The sequence below is a fragment of the Bombina bombina genome, chromosome 1, assembly GCF_027579735.1.
Source record: "Bombina bombina isolate aBomBom1 chromosome 1, aBomBom1.pri, whole genome shotgun sequence".
Lineage (NCBI taxonomy): Eukaryota > Metazoa > Chordata > Amphibia > Anura > Bombinatoridae > Bombina > Bombina bombina.
The window spans coordinates 333,425,977-333,446,715 of record NC_069499.1 but is presented as its reverse complement, the minus strand read 5'-3'; positions in this window follow the sequence as shown (position 1 = coordinate 333,446,715).

Sequence of the window (20,739 nt, the reverse complement as noted above, 5' to 3'; positions counted from 1 at the left end):
CCTAACGCCGCTTTTACAAGTCTTGAAGGTATAGGTGTACCGCACACCTTTTTGGCCGTCACGCAACGTCAGTACCGCACTTTTAAAAAAGTCCTTTTTTCAATGGGACTTTCATAGCGCCGGTATTACTAGTTTTGCTGTGAGGCCATAAAGTGAGCAGTACACCCTATACTGACAAGATTCGTACGGCCATCTAAAGTCAGTAGTTATGAGATTTACGTTACAAATCTGTAGCATAAAACTCATAACTAAAGTGTTTTAAAAAGTACACTAACACCCATAAACTACCTATTAACCCCTAAACCGAGGCCCTCCCGCATCGCAAACACTATAATAAAATTTCTAACCTCTAATATGCCGCTCCAGACATCTCCGCCACTATAATAAACATATTAACCCCTAACTCCCGCCTCGCAAACACTAGTTAAATATTATTAACCCCTAATCTGCCTCCCCTAACATCCCCGCCACCTACATTATACTTATTAACCCCTAATCTGCCGTCCCCAACGTCGCCGCCACTATATTAAATGTATTAACCTCTAAATCTAAGTCTAACCCTAACACCCCCTAACTTAAATATAATTTAAATAAATCAAAAGAAAATTACTATAATTAACTAAAGTATTAATTAATCCCTAAACTGAGGCCGTCCTACATCGCAAATACTAAAATAAATTTATTAACCCCTATTCCGCCCCTCCCCGACATCGTCACCACTATAATAAACCTATTAACCCCTAAACCACCACCCTCCTGCATCACAAACACTATTATTATGTATTAACCCCTAATCTGCCGTCCGCCCACACCGCCGCAATAATAATTCTATTATCCACTAAACTGCAAGCCCCCCACAACGAAATATACTAAAATAAACTATTAACCCCTAAACCTCTGGCCTCCCACATCACTACATAAATATATTAACCCCTAAACCTAACCCTAACGTAACCCTAAGCCTAAGTCTAACCCTAAAACTAACACCCCCTAACTTAAATATAATTAAAATAAATCAAAATTAAACTTACAATTATTACCTAAATAATTCCTATTTAAAACTAAATACCTATAAAATAAAACCTAAACGGAGGGAGTGCGGACAACTAGGGACCTCACTCCATGTCTGGTGGTCATGCCCTAAGATTCAGCTGTTATGGAGGAAAGTTTTCAGAATAGTCCGATCATTAGATATTCCCCTCCCATTCCAACCAGAGATCTCACTACTACATATGCAAGTCCCAAACCTGACAAAGTCCAGAGAAGCCCTGGTGATATATTTACTCATGGCTGTGAAATTAATGATTGCGAGAATGTGGAAACACAGGGAACCACCCCACATTTCACAAGTCCTTTCCACCATACATCATATCAAACAGATGGAACTGTATTCCCATAGAATTCTTGATAAGGTAGACTTCTACTATGAGAAATGTCCCCATGGATTGAGTTATACCCTGACTAATGTAGACTCCCGGATATGGACACTTTGGAATCCCCCCCCCTTTTTTTTTTCTTCTTCATCTTCCCCTTCCTTGAACCTCCTCTTAACTCCTTTCACTATATTTGGAAAAATCTCCGCTACTGTTGTTAGTTTTTCTGTTGATAATTTAACTACACATCTCCTTTTATATAGAAAACTTTTGAAGTATGGATTTATGTATCCAGACAGGATAAAGAGCTACAAGTTGACTCTTAGCTTACTCCGAATTATGCTGTACAAACTTCACGGTTGGTTTTATCTTGTACCTTATACTCATGTTCCTGTTCATTGGTTGTCATTATGTGTTTGAATATCAGTACACAGGTCCATGTATTATAGCTCAATCCTGTACCTGTATAAATGTAAACATGTATTCATGCTTCAAAAAAATAAATAAAATAAAAAAATAAATAAAACCTAAACTAGCTACAAAATAAATAATATTTACATTGTAGCTAGCTTAGGTTTTATTTTTATTTCACAGGCAAGTTTGTATTTATTTTAACTAGGTAGACTAGTTAGTAAATAGTTATTAACTATTTACTAACTACCTAGCTAAAATAAATACAAAGTTACCTGTAAAATAAAACGTAACCTGTAAAACGTAACCTGCCTTTCAATAAAACCTAACATTACAATCAAATAAAATAAAATAAAATTAATAAAATACAATTATCTAAATTACAAAAAAATAAACACTAAATTGCACAAAATAAAAAAAGATATTATCAAAAATAAAAATGAATTACTCCTAATCTAATAGCCCTATCAAAATAAAAAAGCCCACCCAAAATAAAAAAAAACCTAGCCTACACTAACCTGCCAATGGCCCTTAAAAGGGCCTTTTGCGGGGCATTTCCCCAAAGAAGTCAGCTCTTTTACCTATTAAAAAAATCTAAATAAACCTAAGCTAACCATTGCCCTGAAAAGTGCATTTGGATGGGCATTGCCCTTAAAAGGTCATTTAGCTCTTTTACATTGCCCAAACCCTAAACTAAAAATAAACCCACCCAATAAAACCTTAAAAAAAAACTAACACTAACCCCCGACGATCCACTTACTGTTTTTGAAGACCGGACAGACATCCATCCTCATCCAGATGGCAGAAGTCTTTATCCAAGCAGGCAGAAGTCCTCATCGAAGCCGGCAGAAGCCTTCATCCAAGCGGGCAGAAGTCTTTATCCAGACGGCATCTTCTATCTTCATCCATCCTGCACGGAGCGGGTCCATCTTCAAGACATCCGGCACGGAGCATCCACTTCTTCCGACCGCTGCTGTACAATGAAGTGTCCCTTTAAGTGACGTCATCCAAGATGGCGTCCCTTACATTCCGATTGGCTAATAGAATTCTATCAGCCACTAGGAATTAAAGGTGAAAAAATCCTATTGGCTGTTGCAATCAGCCAATAGGATTGAGCTTGCATTCTATTGGCTGATTGGAATAGCCAATATAATGCAAGCTCAATCCTATTGGCTGATTGGATCAGCGAATAGGATGAAAGCTCAATCCTATTGGCTGATTGCAACAGCCAATAGGATTTTTTCACCTTTAATTCCTATTGGCCAATCGGAATGTAAGGGACGCCATCTTGTATGACGTCATTTAAAGGAAAACTTCATTCTACAGCAACGATCAGAAGAAGAGGATGCTCCGAGCCGGATGTCTTGAAGATGGACCCACTCCGCGCCGGATGGATGATCATTTCTTATTTTATTTTGTGTAATTTAGTGTTTATTTTTTTGTAATTTAGATAATTGTATTTTATTAATTTAATGTATTTTATTTGATTGCAATGTTAGGTTTTAGTGTAAGGCACGTTAGATTTTATTTTACAGGTAAATTTGTTTTTATTTTAACTAGGTAGCTAGTAAATAGTTAATAACTATTTACTAACTAGTCTACCTAGTTAAAATAAATACAAACTTACCTGTGAAATGAAAATAAAACCTAAGCTAGCTACAATATAACTATTAGTTATATTGTAGCTAGCTTAGGTTTTTTTTTTTACAGGTAAGTATTTAGTTTTAAATAGGAATTATTTAGGTAATAATTGTAAGTCTAATTTAGATTTATTTTAATTATATTTAAGTTAGGGGGGTTAGGGTTAGACTTAGGCTTAGGGTTATGTTAGGGTTAGGGTTATGCTTAGGGTTATGTTAGGGTTAGGTTTAGGGGTTAATATATTTATTTAGTGTTAGTGATGTGGGAGGCCAGAGGTTTAGGGATTAATAACTTTAGTATAGTGGCGGCGACATTGGGGGCGGCATATTAGGGGTTAATAACTGTAATGTAGGTGGCGGCGATGTTAGGGGCAGCAGATTAGTGGTGTTTAGACGTGTTTTTTATGTTAGGGTGTTAGGTTTAAATGTAACTTTTTCTTTCCCCATAGACATCAATGGGGCTGCGTTACGAAGCTTATGTTTCCACGATCGCAGGTGTTAGGCTTTTTTTTAGCCAACTCTCCCCATTGATGTCTATGGGGAAATCATGCACGAACACGTCAAAACACCGCTTGTATTTGGGTGAGGTATGGAGCTCAGCACAACCATATTGCCCGCACAAGCCTGGTTTTACAAAACCTGTAATAGCAGCGCTATAGGGAGGTTAAATACCGCCACTTTTGTTGCGGTCGTTAATTTACCTATAGCTCTCATAACTCGTAATTTAGCTGATTATAATTTACAATTGGAGTTGTTTTTGGTTAGAGTTACTAGAGTTACTAACAAATTGATGGACTTAAATCTATGTAAGCATTTTTCTAATTGTGACATCAATGACATTTATTCTTATACACCTTCTAAATAAAATACAAATCTATGCATGTATTTCATTCATTTTGATAGTGTAATACTTATTTATGATACACTTTCATATTAAGAGTAGTGATGTCGCAAATTGTTTGCCGGCGAATAGTTCCCGGCGAACATAGCATGTTCGCGTTCGCCTCGGCGGGTGAACATATGCGATGTTCGATCTGCCTCCTATTCGTCATCATTGAGTAATACTTTGACCCTGTACCTCACAGTCGGCAGGCACATTCCAGCCAATCAGCAGCAGACCCTCCCTCCCAGACCCTCCTTCCTCCTGGACAGCATCCATTTTAGATTCATTCGGAAGCTGCATTGTTGGTGAGAGGAGGGACAGTGTAGCTGCTGCTGATTTAGTAGGGAAATCTATAGCTAGGCTAGTGTATTCAGTGTCCACTACAGTCCTGAAGGACTCATCTGATCTCTGCTGTAAGGACAGCACCCCAAAAAGCCCTTTTTAGGGCTGCTTTTTTTTTTTCCTGTGTAATCTAATTGCAGTAGTGTAGATTTAAAAAAAAACAACACTTTTTTGACTGTGTTAAATAATAGCAGTCAGTTTCCTTCACACGTGTGCGTTTAAGTGCCTGCCTGCCAGGGCACAGTGTCACCCCAGTGCAACTCATATCTGGTGTAACAGTAGTGTAGATTTAAGAAAAACAACACTTTTGTGACTGTGTTAAATAATAGCAGTCAGTTTCCTTCACACGCATGCGTTTAAGTGCCTGCCTGCCAGGGAACAGTGTCACCCCAGTGCAACTCATATCTGGTGTAACAGTAGTGTAGATTTAAAAAAAAAAAAAAAAAAACCTTTTTTGACTGTGTTAAATAATAGCAGTCAGTTTCCTTCACACGTGTGCGTTTCAGTGCCTGCCTGCCAGGGCACAGTGTCACCCCAGTGCAACTCATATCTGGTGTAACAGTAGTGTACATACCTGATGTTTTAAAGCACGTTATTCCAAACAATTTAGGAATGTTAGGTGATTTATGCCCTTTATGGATTAAAACCAGACTCTGCATCAACTATGTAATTTTCCATGGGAGTTTTGCCATGGTTCCCCCTCCGGCATGCCACAGTCCACGTGTTAGTACCCTTGAAACAACTTTTCCACCACTATTGTGGCCAGAAAGAGTCCCTGTGGGTTTTGAAATTCGCCTGCCTATTGAAGTCTATGGCGTCTCGCCCGGTTCGCGAACAGTTGTGGACGTTCGCGTCCGCTGTTCGCGAACGCAAAATTTTATGTTCGTGACATCACTAATTAAGAGCTAGATTACAAGTGAAGAGCTAATTTACTGCACGCCCGTAAACGAGAAAATTTGCCGTTTTTTCACGGGAGATAAATAACCAGCCATTACTTGTGGCTGGCTAATGCTTCCACAAGGAAGCAGTACCAATTAGCGCTCAGAAAATTAACCATAGATCAGATCTCTGGTTAATGTTCTTAATGTGCCTCAATTGCCCTATAAAAACAGTGTAGTGTAGTTATTATAAAAATAAAAAATGTAGCATTTTTATTTTAAACAAAATGCAAGAAGCAGTTATGAGGGCTTTTAGTTGGTGGATGTTTGGTATTAGAAAAAAAAATAGCACTGAGAAGAGTCTTTACTTTGTGGTCTATGGGGACGTGTGTTCCCTGTAAATATATATGTGTATGCTTATATAAATATAGATATGTATGTGTTAATATGTGTATATACACATATAAACACATAAATATATATATATGTATATCAGCATATACATATATATTTCAATTTGCTGCCCATCGCTGCACGACTTACCCCCTTCACTGCGTGACAGTCTCATGCCGTGTCTCACAGCATGAGAACAAGGCTCTCATTGTAGCATATAAAAGCGTGCTCTCATGAGTGCAAAGCCTCCGTGCAATGCGAACATGAGGTCGCGTTCACATTGCCGCTAACTTGTAATGCCAGCACACATTTGCGTGCTCTGGTATTACTGAGTGGAGAGTACATATCGTGCTCACAAAAGCAATATTTTACGCTCCACTCATAATTCTGGCCATAAATATTTGAGTTATTTCTTGCAACACATGAGTATAAATAATCAACTGGTAGCTACTATAGTTTCCTTTGAGACGTATGCAGTTTCTATATTGGTACTATTTTTTATCATCGGAAAACTATATTTGAATAGATTGCAAGTGGCGTGCTATCAGGATTTTGCACTTGCGCTTTAACTGCATTTGAGCGCACCCATTTACTTTCAACTTTTAATACGCATGCAAGTTAGATAATTTATGTTTGTTAAACACAAATGAAAGCTTTGGAGCCGGACCATTTTAAATTCAGCACCTAGATTGCGCTTGCTGATTGGATGGCTAAAAGTAGCCACCAATCAGCAAGTGCTACCCAGGTTCTGAACCAAAAATGGTCCAGATCCAAAGCTTTCATTAATGATTTTTCAAATAAAGATACCAAGAGAACGAAGACAAATTGATAATAGGAGTAAATGAGAAAGTTGCTTAAAAATACATGTTCTATCTGAATCCTGAAAGAGAAAAAATTGGGTTTAGTATCTCTTTAAGTTCCTTTTTAATTTGCCATTAATTTAGTTTCAAAGAAATATGCTGTTTTAAAAAGTTATTTTCAAAACTTAAATAATGTTATTTATTTTTTCAACCCCTATTGACTTAATTGCATAATTGAAATAAACCATAAACTTATATAAGTATGCAAGCTGCTTCCAAGAAAAACATGCTGAGTGTATATAATTTACTCAAAAGAATGCAGAATACTGTATGTTTGTATTTGGCTTATAATATGATGTAACATACTAATAATTTCATTATATTAACAATACAAATATAAACTATAATTACAATAAAAAACAGGAAGGCATTATTCATATGTTGATAATAGCCACATTCAAACTATTGAGAAGGTTTGTTGAGAGATAAAAATGCAAAATACTGTATGTCCAAAGATTGTGTAAGCTTAAAAACACTGGGTCATATTACAAGTGGAGCATCAATTTATTCCATGCCCCTAAACGGGCAGATTCGCACATTTACAGGCATGCAATAAATAACCAGCCATTACAAGTGACTGGTTATTGCAACCCTGAACTCGTGATAGCAATTAGAGGCCAAAAACTTTACCAGAGTAGTGTTCTTTAATAAAAAAATTAAATAGTAGCATCTTTATTTAATTAAAAAAATAACTGCACAAAGCAGTTATAAGGTGTTAAAGGGAGTGGGTGTGGGATGTTAGAAGAAAAACGGCACTGAAAAGATTGTTTACATTGCGGTCTATGGTGACTTTGTTAAAACTGTTGATATATATGTAAATGCTTACATACATATATATTTATAAATGCACACATAAACACATAAATATATATGTATATATTCATATACATACAGTATATATTTTCCATTTGCTGTGCTTAGGTTATGTGCCATGTATGACGGCATCAGAATGAGGCTCCCACTGGAGCCTATGGAGGCACGCAAAGTTTCCATACAATGCGAACTTGAGGTCATGTTCGCATTGCAGGTCGCTTCTAATACCAGCACACAATTTTGTGCACTGGTATTTCGAGTGGAGCACAAAAATTGCGCTTGTGAAAGCTCAATTTTGCGCCCCACTTGTAATCTAGCCCATTGTGGGCATTTTTACCCCAACCTTAGAATAGGGTGTAAAGGCTGCAGCCAACTTTATAAAATTTATGAATAAAAATAATACAAATTCCTTTAGGGAGGTACCACCTCAAGAAATAATTTCAACTTCACATAATACAAGCACCCAACCCTTTTGGCTGTGACTGTCATAAAGAAATGGGGGGAGGAACTTCTCTTTGCAAATGCAAAACAGAATGGTGATAGCTTCTGCTACCCCAGCCTATAAATCCTTTTCTTAACCCTTTACTGACCCAACATTAACCCTACTACATATCCTATGTGGAGTCAAAACCCCTCTTTCAATGTACTTCACCCCGATCCAACTAATAAGATGAAACCAGAAAAACACATATGAACATACACAGATATCAATATCAATTCACATAAATACACACACGTAGGTATATGTAGATTTATCTGTGTATTTATATGTATTTAAGTGCACAAGCATGGTATAATTAAAATTACATGAACAGTTTGACACACAAATACCTGTAAATATAATAAATGAAGAAGTGTTGATGAAGAATTGTGAATGTTAAATGTAGAAGGTACTAGGTTAAAGGGTCAGTAAACCTTAAAAATAATGTTATATAATTCTGCACATAGTGCAGAATTATATAACATTACATTAGCCAAACTTTTTAAATCATAATATTGCCTTTTTATTTTGAAAAAATATTGCTGTTTTACAGACCCGCTCTCTGGGCTCTGCTGAGCGGGTCTGTTGTTTTTACTGAGCGCATCGGGCCAGCTGTATAGTCACAGCCCGGCCCGACCGCGCCATTAGACACAGTGCAGCTCGCTCCTGTTCTGTCTGACAGCGGGAGCGAGCTGCACTGTGTCTAATGGAGCGGTCGGGCCGGGCTGTGACTATACAGCTGGCCCAATGCGCTCAGTAAAAACAACAGACCCGCTCAGCAGAGCCCAGAGAGCGGGTCTGTAAAACAGCGATATTTTTTCAAAATAAAAAGGCAATATTATGATTTAAAAAGTTTGGCTAATGTAATGTTATATAATTCTGCACTATGTGCAGAATTATATAACATTATTTTTAAGGTTTACTGTCCCTTTAAGAAAATGGATTGGTTCTGGGGCACCCTCTGTTCAATTACAAACCTGCAAACAGCTGTGCAATCATATAGGTATAAATCCCTTGTGTTTTAAAATGCTAATGTTAGTCTATATTTATTTAAAACTACAACTATCACCTTTCTGACTACAGTACCATGTATACAAAAGTATTACAAATTTAAAAAAATACATTTTGGTTGCCTGTGTAAATGACATAAGATATTGTTGTTATCACTTGGTCCCATCCCCTCTCCAAGCTGTTCTGTTTCCTACCTGTATAAGCATTTAGCCCTCAAATGACTGTTTAGCACATCAAAGAAAAACAATAGAAGTATAAATAGATCTTTCTATGTATAAATTTTATAAAATTACAATTATTGAATAATTGTTAATAGGCATACAATTGAAAAAGATTGCTCTTCCCTGTGTTTTTAGTAAAGGGTTACCGCTTTAAAAGAACAACATCAAGTAATAGTGTATCAAAGGTGGTAAAACCACATTCATACTATGGGGCCGATTTATCAAGGGCCAAATGGCCCCTGATGTCCCTGTTTCCGTGCAAGCCTTTAGGAGTTTAGCAGTTATGACGCAGCAGTCTTAAGACCGCTGCTCCTTAACTTGTCTGTCTGCTCTGAGGCTTGTGCAATGATAAAAGCCGACAACTTATGCTGAGCGGATCATGTCGGACAGACCAATGATACATTGGCCCCTATATCTTTATTATTTTAAACAAACAACCATTCATACCAGCAACGTGTGCTATTTTAAAACCACTTAAACCTTAATAATCCACAAAGTAATAGCTGTATCCGTTAATAAATGTTGAGGCTACTGCAGCAAACAGAAAAGTAAATATCAACTAGGCCCCTTCAATCCAGGAGCCACTTTAATTTTTAATATTACAATAAGCGCCTGAGCTGCCGAGTACCAAGTGCATGTCAGTGTCATCACATACCTGGCCGCATACGTCACTGCTAAAATATTTAGAGCTGTGAAATGCAGGAACCCTATGTAGAGCGCATGCGTGGGATTTTTGTATCACAAATGGGGGTTTATGGAAAGCTGTTTATTAAGCTCCTCAGCAATATTCGGAACTCCGCCCCTCACTCCAACAACTCCCATTACTACTACTACTTTAAAGCTGAGTCTCCTTACTCGTGCATGAGAAACAGCCCCCCGCCACTCGGCTATCGCCACTGCTTCTTCTGATGATACAATGCAGCTTTGCACGGAGACTCAGCTTTACAGTAGTAGTAGTAATGGGAGTAGTTGCAGTGGGGGCGGAGTTCTAAATATTGCCGAGGAGCCTAATAAACAGCTTTCCATAAACCCCTATTTGTGATACAAAATCCCATGCATGCGCCGTAGGAAGGGTTCCTGAATTTCACAGCTCTAAATATTTTAGCAGTGACGTATGCAGCCAGGTATGTGATGACGCTGACACGCATGCGCATTATGTCCAAAATGTGTGAAACAGCTGATAGAACGTCACAGGAAGTGACATGGTTCGCTCTTTTCCAAAGTTCGCCCTCTTTCCAGAACACCAGCTCCTAAGCTTACATTCAAATAAAGATACCAAGCGAACAAAGACAAATTGATAATAAAAGTAAATTTGAAAGTTGCTTAAAATTCCATGCTCTTTCTGAATCATAAAAGTTTAATTTTAACTAGACTATTCCTTTAAACAGCTAATGAAACTTAAAAAAAAAATACATCCACATGTTATTTTCATACTAATCTTTTCTTTGAATGCATCTAACATTTATTAGTGTTAAATGTCCCTTTAATTGTTGTGATAAACAAGCACTAAGATGGAGCCGCTCCACGTCGGAAGGATGAAGATAGAAGATGCTGTCTGGATGAAGACTTCTGCCCGTCTGGAGGACCACTTCTTGCCACTTGGATGAAGACTTCTCCCGGCTTCGTTGAGGACTTCTTGCCACTTGGATGAAGACTTCTCCTGGCTTCATTGAGGATGGATGTCCGGTCTTCAAAAACTGTAAGTGGATCTTCGGGGGTTAGTGTTAGGTTTTGTTTTTTTTTTGTAAATAATTTTTTATTGAGGTTTTTGCATAACAAACATAAAATACAATACACCTTTTTGTCAAGAAACAAACAAACAAGATATAGACAAGAGTAACTGAAATATTTCAGCATCTATAGAGTACATTGGTGATAAGCTAATGAGACCTCTATTTTTCAATAAAATATCATACATGACTGACCAGTTGGGGACATAATTTTAGGTCCTGCGTACCAGAAGCTTAGAAAATAATAGGTATCTGATGGTCAGATGTCCAGCTCTTTCAGAGCTGCAGTAGGAGCATAGATGCATGTATAGAGAAGGGGGAGGGGGAAATTCAGTGGGTAAGCACCACTATATATATTAGGGGAAAGGGTGGAGGGCGGAGCTGTATATGTATGAAAGATTTTTCTTTATTTAACATAGAGGGGGCTCTTGGACTAGTCAATATAGTAGAATAGATAAGCTATTTAGCTGGGCCAACTAACTATATTTCATTACCCATGCATAAGAATATGAATATTGGGGGCGTATAAAAGGATATTTTAAAATTAAAACTAAGCTGGGAAGTTGAACAGACTACTGGAGAAAAGACAATACATACTGCCCTGGTTCCTTACCTTACAAAAGGAAGAGAGCTATGGCATGATGAGTTGTCTATAGCTAGGGTGGGGATATAGTGGGGGGTAAATCATATGATCATTAAAGAATGTGTTATGAGTGGAAAGAAATATTATATAACAATCTGGAACATATTGGCTACTAATTTAGTAGTAGTTTGAGCATAATTAAACCTTATGCTAGCCATCATCTCCAGGAAGTCTGGATTACACACCACGTCACAGGATAGATCTCTGCTACCAATAACATGTAGCATATTCCTGCCAATTGAAAGTCTCTACTTAACTAGTATAACCATACTGTAAACAAGTAGTGCATCATGTATTTAGCATATACCCTGTGGGATCTATATTATATTCTAGTCCCCTAGGAAGCATAAGTGAATATACCAAACATATACCCACCTATCGCAAAGATATGTACATAGAATAAGGTTAACAAACCCTAACATATAATGATGTACATCACTAACTGCAAAGGTGTCTATTCGTAACAACACTATAAACTGTGCGAGGTGAATGAGCTATGGAGTTAGCTAATACCTAATTCTAAACCTTTATTACAAGTAAATGGATGTAATCAGTGTACATCATACATACCCAAATAAATGTATATGCAGAAAAGGACAAACCTATGCCAGTAGGTAGCTATAAAGTTACAAGGCCTATAGTGAATTTTGTACAGGCTGGGCACGATCATATAGGATTTAATAAAGATAATGGTCTGTTCTGTCGTGTAGCGTATATACTTTACTTTTAACGGCTGAGTCACATTGCCTATTGTAGGCATGACTTATACCTAAGAAGGGCCACGTGAGGCCACAAATTTCAAAATTGAAATGTAGGTGTAGGGTCTCGAAATTAAAGCCTAAAGCATAGGTACAATAGCGGGGTATACACAGGATACACACTATAACCATAGGCAGTAGTTAAGCCAGGAAAAGGAATTATATTAATTATTAGGAGACATTTTATATATATATATAGGGGGGACTAAAACTTTTTGATCTAACTTGCTGCGTCAGGTTACCTGTCCTAACGGAATGTAGGGGTATAGGGGTATATTTCAATGGGGAGTTAATACCCTCTGAAGCTAGTTAGGAAACTGCACTATGCACATAGTAAATAGAAACTACTTAATATACAGACATCTTAAGTAGTATTTGACTGTGGGCAGCCCTACTCTAACACAATATCAAGACAGTAGTGAACATCTAGTATCCAATGGTTCCCCTATTCTGAAATCTAAGTAACAGAGGGCAGCAAAACATAGTAGGCTAAAACGTCCAGTACTGGGAACAGACGTGCAAAGCAAACATAAAACAATGCACTCTGGTACCTGTAAAAGAAATATGTTAGAATACAAATGTATTTACTGGGGATATTTCAACAAGTATTAAATGCCAATAAAGATGGCTAAACAAGTTATGAGCTGAGAAGCCTAGCTAGGAGTGGGTTGGAGAGAGGAGGTTAGGTACATGACTTGACCATTGTACTAAGGTATCCTGATTACCCCTCTTAGAACCTATAATAAAATACAATAAAGTGGAGTTCTATAGAAGCATCAAACAGTATAAACATAGAATCACAGTAACTACACCTCCATTATTGGCAACAGAGCTATAGACATTTATAGTTTGGAGGGAAATAGAACATTTTAAATTATAGCAAAATGAGATGCTTTTAAACATTGAAATTTAGGAAATAGTCCGGTGCGAACTTTTCCTGTGAGTTGCAGTCTTTTATTATCCATGGGTAGCCAATATAATGAAAAGCAGAACGAAAAGTAGAAAGGTCCCAAAACAGTAGCAGCAGTCCACGCTTGTAGCCTGAGGCACTACTACGATTCATCCGATGCCTAGCTTAGGCGATATCTTTAACATAATCATAGAATGATATATTGGGCTGGTGAGTAGCTTAGCAAGCCGACCTGAAACTTGTAGAAAAAGGCCGAAGCTATGAGGAGAAGGGTTAATAGGATAGAGTGACCTCTGTTCAGATGGGTTAGAGTATTTGGGATGAGGGTCAGAATGTGCTCCGGATCTTCTGCGAATAGGCTTCTCTGGAACTGACTGCTGCAGTCCGGGATATTTCAAAGGCGGCCTGCTCTGCTCCGCTCCCGATGCAGCCATCTCACATGACTGGGCCCTAGACTCTGCAGGAGAACTCCCGGGGGTACTCACGTAAGTAAGAGCTATCGGCGGTAAACTGCATTCATCAGACGATCCCGGTCGCTGTGTCTGTAGTTCCATATGATATGTTACACTACGCCGCTCTGGCTCTATGGGTACTGGTAAGAGCTGTAAGTCACTGACCTGTGAAAGCATATCCGGCTGCTCTGGTTTTCTCTCATTCAAGACCTCCCTGCCTGCTATAACCCAGTCGACCGAGTCATGGGGGAAATCTTTATCTCTTTGTGAAGGGTTAATTTCCAACCAGGCAGACTCCCCCCCGGCTTGCTCCTGCAGGGTACTATTATGGGATGGGTCCGTAACGGCTCTCAATTCCGCCACAAGGTCTTGTTGGTGTTCATCCATGGAGCGCCCTAAGGCGAGTAGCGCTGAATAAATTTGTGGCTCCATTAATCTAGAGATGGAGGATACAGGAGGTATTTTACTGTCCGTGTAGACAGCGGGTGGTTATCTTCAAGTGAGATGATGGGATGTTAGCCGCGGTCTCCACTAGTTAGTAGGCCTCTGAGCTGAGAATACGTTATTTTAGTTCAAAACTTCACAAACCACCTCCAAGTATGTGTTAGGAACCTAGTAGGTTGATATTTAGAGTTTTATAAATTCTTAGGAAGCCATAAGATAGTAATTTAAAGTTTAAATTTCAGGAGCTCTGAGAGAACCCGTCCTGTAGCTTCGGCAGTTGGCTCCGCCCCCGAGTGTTAGGTTTTTTTTAAGGGTTTATTGGGTGGGTTTTATTTTTAGATTAGGGTTTGGGCACTTGAAAAAGAGCTGAATGCCCTTTTAAGGGCAATGCCCATCCAAATGTCCTTTTCAGGGAAATGGGGAGCTTAGGTTTTTTTTAGAAAGGATTTTATTTGGGGTGTTTGGTTATGTGGGTGGTGGGTTTTTATTGTTGGGGGGTTGTTTGTATTTTTTTTTTTACAGGTAAAAGAGCTGATTTCTTTGGGGCAATGCCCCGCTAAAGGCCCTTTTAAGGGCTATTGGCAGTTTAGTTTAGGCTAGGGTTTTTTTTGGGGGGGGCTTTTTTATTTCGATAGGGCTATTAGATTAGGTGTAATTAGTTTAAATATTTGATCATTTCTTTTTTATTTATTTTTTTGTAATTTAGTTAATTGTATTTAATTAATGTAATTTATTTAATTGTAGTGTAAGGTTAGGTGTTAATGTAACTCAGGTTAGGTTTTATTTTACAGGTAAATTTGTATTAATTTTAACTAGGTAGCTAGTAAATAGTTAATAACTATTTAGTAACTAGTCTAACTAGTTAAAATAAATACAAACTTGCCTGTGAAATAAAAATAAAACCTAAGTTAGATACAATCACCTAGATTTAGAGTTTTGCGTTAGAAGGGGTGCGTTAGCTACGCGTGTCTTTTTTCCCCCGCACCTTTTGAATAACGCTGGTATTTAGAGTTCTCTGAAGGGCTGCGTTAGGCTCCAAAAAGGGAGCGTAGAGCATAATTTACCGCCACTGCAACTCTCAATACCAGCGTTGTTTACGGACGCGGCCAGCTTCAAAAACGTGCTCGTGCACGATATCCCCATAGAAAACAATGGGGCAGTTTGAGCTGAAAAAAATCCTAACACCTGCAAAAAAGCAGCGTTCAACTCCTAACGCAGCCCCATTGTTTCCTATGGGGAAACACTTCCTAAGTCTGCACCTAACACCCTAACATGAACCCTGAGTCTAAACACCCCTAACCTTACACTTATTAACCCCTAATCTGACGTTCCCGCTATCGCTGACCCCTGCATATTATTATTAACCCCTAATCTGCCGCTCCATACACCGCCGCAACCTACATTATAGCTATGTACCCCTAATCTGCTGCCCCTAACATCGCCGACCCCTATATTATATTTATTAACCCCTAATCTGCCCCCCCCCATGTCGCCGCTACCTAACTACACTTATTAACCCCTAATCTTCCGACCGGACCTCGCCGCCACTATAATAAATGTATTAACCCCTAAACCGCCTCACTCCCGACTCAAAAACCCTATAATAAATAGTATTAATATATTAATACTATATTAATAGTATTAACCCCTAATCTGCCCTCCCTAACATCGCCGACACCTAACTTCAAGTATTAACCCCTAATCTGCCGCTACTCTAATAAATGTATTAACCACTAAAGCTAAGTCTAACCCTAACACTAACACCCCCCTAAGTTAAATTTAATTTAAATCTAACGAAATAAAATAAATCTTATTAAATAAATTATTCCTATTTAAAGCTAAATACTTACCTGTAAAATAAACCCTAATATAGCTACAATATAACAAATAATTATATTGTAGCTATTTCCGGTCGGCAGATTAGGGGTTAATAAGTGTAGGTAAGGTAGCGGGGACATTGGGGCGGGCAGATTAGGGGTTAATAAATATTATGTAGGTGTCGGCGATGTTAGGGGCAGCAGATTAGGGGTACATAGAGATAATGTAGGTTGCGGCGGTGTGCGGTCGGCAGATTAGAGGTTATAAAATTTTATTAGAGTGGCGGCGATGTGGGGGGACCTCGGTTTAGGGGTACATAGGTAGTTTATGGGTGTTAGTGTACTTTAGAGCACAGTAGTTAAGAGCCTTATGAACCGGCGTTAGCCCATAAAGCTCTCAACTCCTGACTTTTTTCTGCGGCTGGATATATTAGGGGTTAATAAGTGTAGGTAGGTGACGGCGACATTGGGGGCGGCAGATTAGGGGTTAATAAGTGTAATGTAGGTAAGTGGTGGTGACATTGGGGGCGGCATATTAGGGGTTAATAAGTGTAGGTAGGTGGCGGAGATGGTGGGGGCGGCAGATTAGGGGTTAATAAGTGTAATGTCGGGGACGGCAAATTAGGGGTGTTTAGACTCGGGGTTTATGTTAGTGTGTTAGGTGTAAACATAACTTTTCTTTCCCCATAGGAATCAATGGGGCAGCGTTACGGAGCTTTACGCTCCTTTATTGCAGGTGTTAGGCTTTTTTTTAGCCAGCTCTCCCTTTTGATGTCTATGGGGAAATCGTGCACACGCACGTAAAACCAGCTTAAAGCAGCGCTGGTATTTGTGTGCGGTATGGAGCTCAATTTTGCTCAATGCTGCAATATTGCCTGCTAGCGCCGGGTTTATGAAAACCTGTAATAGCAGCTCTATAGGGAGGTGAGCGGTGGAAATAACTTGCAAGTTAGCACCGAGCCGCTCATAACGCAAAACTCGTAATATAGCCGATAGGAATGTAAAATATGCGTAACACATCGGGGTTCGCAATTTAGGACTAACGCATGTTTGCCCATATGAAGAATTCTTATCTTGAATGCATGTTATTTAATTATTAAATATTATGGAGCACAGGATTCCGGCTCTGATACTGACCATTCCTAACGTCTGTCTGGGATATACTAATTGGATTACACAGTTTTTTTTTTTTTTTTTTTTTTTTCAAGTTTAAATGTTTTATTGATGCCAACTTTAAAAAATACAGAAATAAAAATACGTTCTTCATTATTTACGTTTACAAATAACCGTCTAACAGTACCATATATAGTTACAACCTAGTTAAAACAAGGTCTAACACTTATATCAAAGGTTAACATATCTTTCATAACAAAAGGCTTCAGTAAGCTTATAATCTGGTATCTTAGACATGACCTTCTTCTTATATTTAGTATATACAGAAAAAAGAAAAGACAAAAATGTGTTAATAACAATTTATCCTCTAGCCCTTAGTACCATCTCAGGGAGGTGAGAGGGGGAGAGGAAAAAAAAAAAAAAAACCTCTTTATACTAATTCTCTTCCTCTTCCCTCTTCCTCTCTCTCTCTCTCTCTCTCTCTCTCTCTCTCTCTCTCACCCTTTTACATTCCTCCACAACTTTGAGGAAATGATCCTGTTATAATATTAATCATAACAGGTTAGTTACTGCACAATATATACATACTAGAATTTATTTCTGTAGATGTCCTTATTGACATTCGATTTCACAGCACTGTGGTGTCATAGGAAACAGTACTAATCATAATAACATCAACTCTGTTTATCCTACAGACCAGGTCTAAATTATGTGATGCTTGGTTTTTAAAATAGACTCCTCTGAGAAGATCAGTTATTGCTTTGTAGGGTCGTATTGTCAAATCAAGCTGAGCCAATTTGGGAGCAGAGAGCATTTATTTTGAGAGCAGATTGATGCACATGATCAAGAGAGCAGAGTGAAATACTGCTCTTGTATACCGGAGGCTGAAAGAAAATAGGACTCCATTGCAGAACCGGAGATTGAATGTAGGAGAGCTCCAAGGAGAAACCAGAGAAAGCACTTTACTAAGATCTCCATCTGATCGTTATCACAGATAACAGAAGAGAAGGAGTTTCAGACAACAGTTTACCAGAGGCAAATATTGGCACATCATAGCGGGACATGTTTTAAGGAATCAAAGACAACCCCAACAAACCTCCACAGTGCACTGTGAGTATTCAACACGGAACAACAACTCAGGTAGATTGTAAGAAAAAACAAGAGGGCGACCCCTAGTGCAGATCAATTGTGGACATGTAATGAATATCTGCTTGTGCTGACAAAGGGATACTCACAGATGGTATTGCACACTGTAGTGCAAATGTAGCGTACTAGGTATATTATAGTGACCTAGTGCACATAACAGCCCAAGCAGTACTGCTGCAGTTGGAGATCAACTTCGGATGCAAATGTTTAGACGTCAGGATGATGAAAGAGAACTCCAGTATCGATGTATAAAAATATTTCATAAAAAAGATAAAAAAAATATATACACAGATCTACAATGACATCTGTTGTACAATGCTACGCGTTTCTAAGCGCTCACCGCGCTTTTTCCTCAGGCAGATTATTTGGGCCAATTGGTCGAAGATTATCTTTGCTAAACATAAAATAACAGCTGTATAAGCTGAAATTGTGATACACGTCTTCTATTCTGACTAACAATCTAATTTGACTAACGCTGAATTCAGCTCTAATGGATACTGTATATACTACCTACACTAACTTTCCTATCTCCACTGCTATCCCCTTAAACCCCATAACATGCAAGCCTATGAACTCAGCTCTTTGTAGTCCACCTTCATAAGAGCCGACTACAAAAGTGCAACTCTCGGCAGGACCCTCTACTCATTTGATCTCTGTAATTGTTTTTATATACCACCTATGTTCATAGCACCGTGGAACCTGTTAGCGCTCTACAAATACCTGATAATAATAATAATATTTTTGGTCAGAGTGATGTCACGTGGTTTTATTGTTTGTAAACAATTGGGACCAATCATGATATACTTCATAATGGGTTTGTGTTTGAGTACTATTGAAAACTTAATGTGTGGTATAAAAAAACGGAATTATATCCTTACGTTTTTAACGTTCTCATTGCTATGGATTATAACTAAAAAATTATATAGGTATCTATTTATTTAGAAAACGATCTATATGATAGAAATCTGTGAAAAAAATGAATAAAGAAAATAAAATTTGAGAAAAAATTATTATATATACTGTATATAAAGTTAACTCTGTTTATAAATTATGTGGGATCACATGATCCACTGGCTTTAGTATATTAAAAGATACCATGTTATAGGAAAGAATACATTTGATTGTAAATTACCTGTTCCCTTGAAAAAATAATTCTACAATATGCAACATAATTATATACTTTCTGCACTTTTTTCCTTTATCCCAGATGAGACATTTATATAATTATTCTGATATGTGGGGATTCATTTCTACTAGTCTACTATATAAATTGTATATAGGTTTACATCCTCATTTAAACAACTGTTACAGCATATAGACATATGAGCAATAATAATAAAAATAGTAAACAACCAACAGTAAAAAAAAAAAATTTCTTGGTCATACGAATAAAATAATAAATACATGAGGTCTTCTAATGTCTACCAACTTATATTCTCACATACATTTATTTAAAAAACCATCTTATTTGGGAGACAATATCTAAAAACTGTCGGCCAGATTACAAGTTTTGCGTTAGGAGTTATGTGGTGCTAATGAGCAGTTTTTTCTCACCGATCACTTACCTACAGCGCTGGTATTAAGGGTTTTTACAAACCCGGCGTTAAAAGGCAAGAAGTGAGCATAGAGCAAAATTGTGCTTCATACCGCACTTCAATACCAGCGCTGCTTAAGTCAGCGATGAGCTGGTCGTACGTGCTGGTACACGATTTCCCCACAGACATCAATGGGGAGAGCCGGCTGAGAAAAAGTCTAACACCTGTCAAAAAGCAGCGTAAAGCTCAGTAATGCAGCCCCATTGATTCCTATGGGGAAACTAAAGTTATGTTTACACCTAACACTTAATCTGCCGCTCCGGACACCGCTGCCACCTACATCATACTTATTAACCCCTAATCTGCTGCCCCAACATTGCCGCCACCTACATTATATTTATTAACCCCTAATCTGCCGCCCCAATGTCTCCGCAACCTACCTTCACTTATTAACCCCTAATCTGCTGCCCCCAATGTCGCCGCCACTATATTAAATTTATTAACCCCTAAACCTAAGTCTAACCCTAACCCTAACACCCCATAACTTAAATATAATTTAAATAAATCATAATAACATTTCTATTATTAACTACGATATTCCTATTTAAAACTAAATACTTACCTATAAAATAAACCCTAAGCTAGCTACAATATAACTAATAGTTGTATCTAGCATTGTATCTAGCTTAGGGTTTATTTTTATTTTACAGGCAAGTTTGTATTTATTTTAACTAGGTAGAATAGTTATTAAATAGTTATTAACTATTTAATAACTACTTAGCTAAAATAAATACAAATTGACCTGTAAAATAAAGCCTAACCTAAGTTACAATAATACCTAACACTACACTACAATTAAATAAATTAACTAAATTAAATACAATT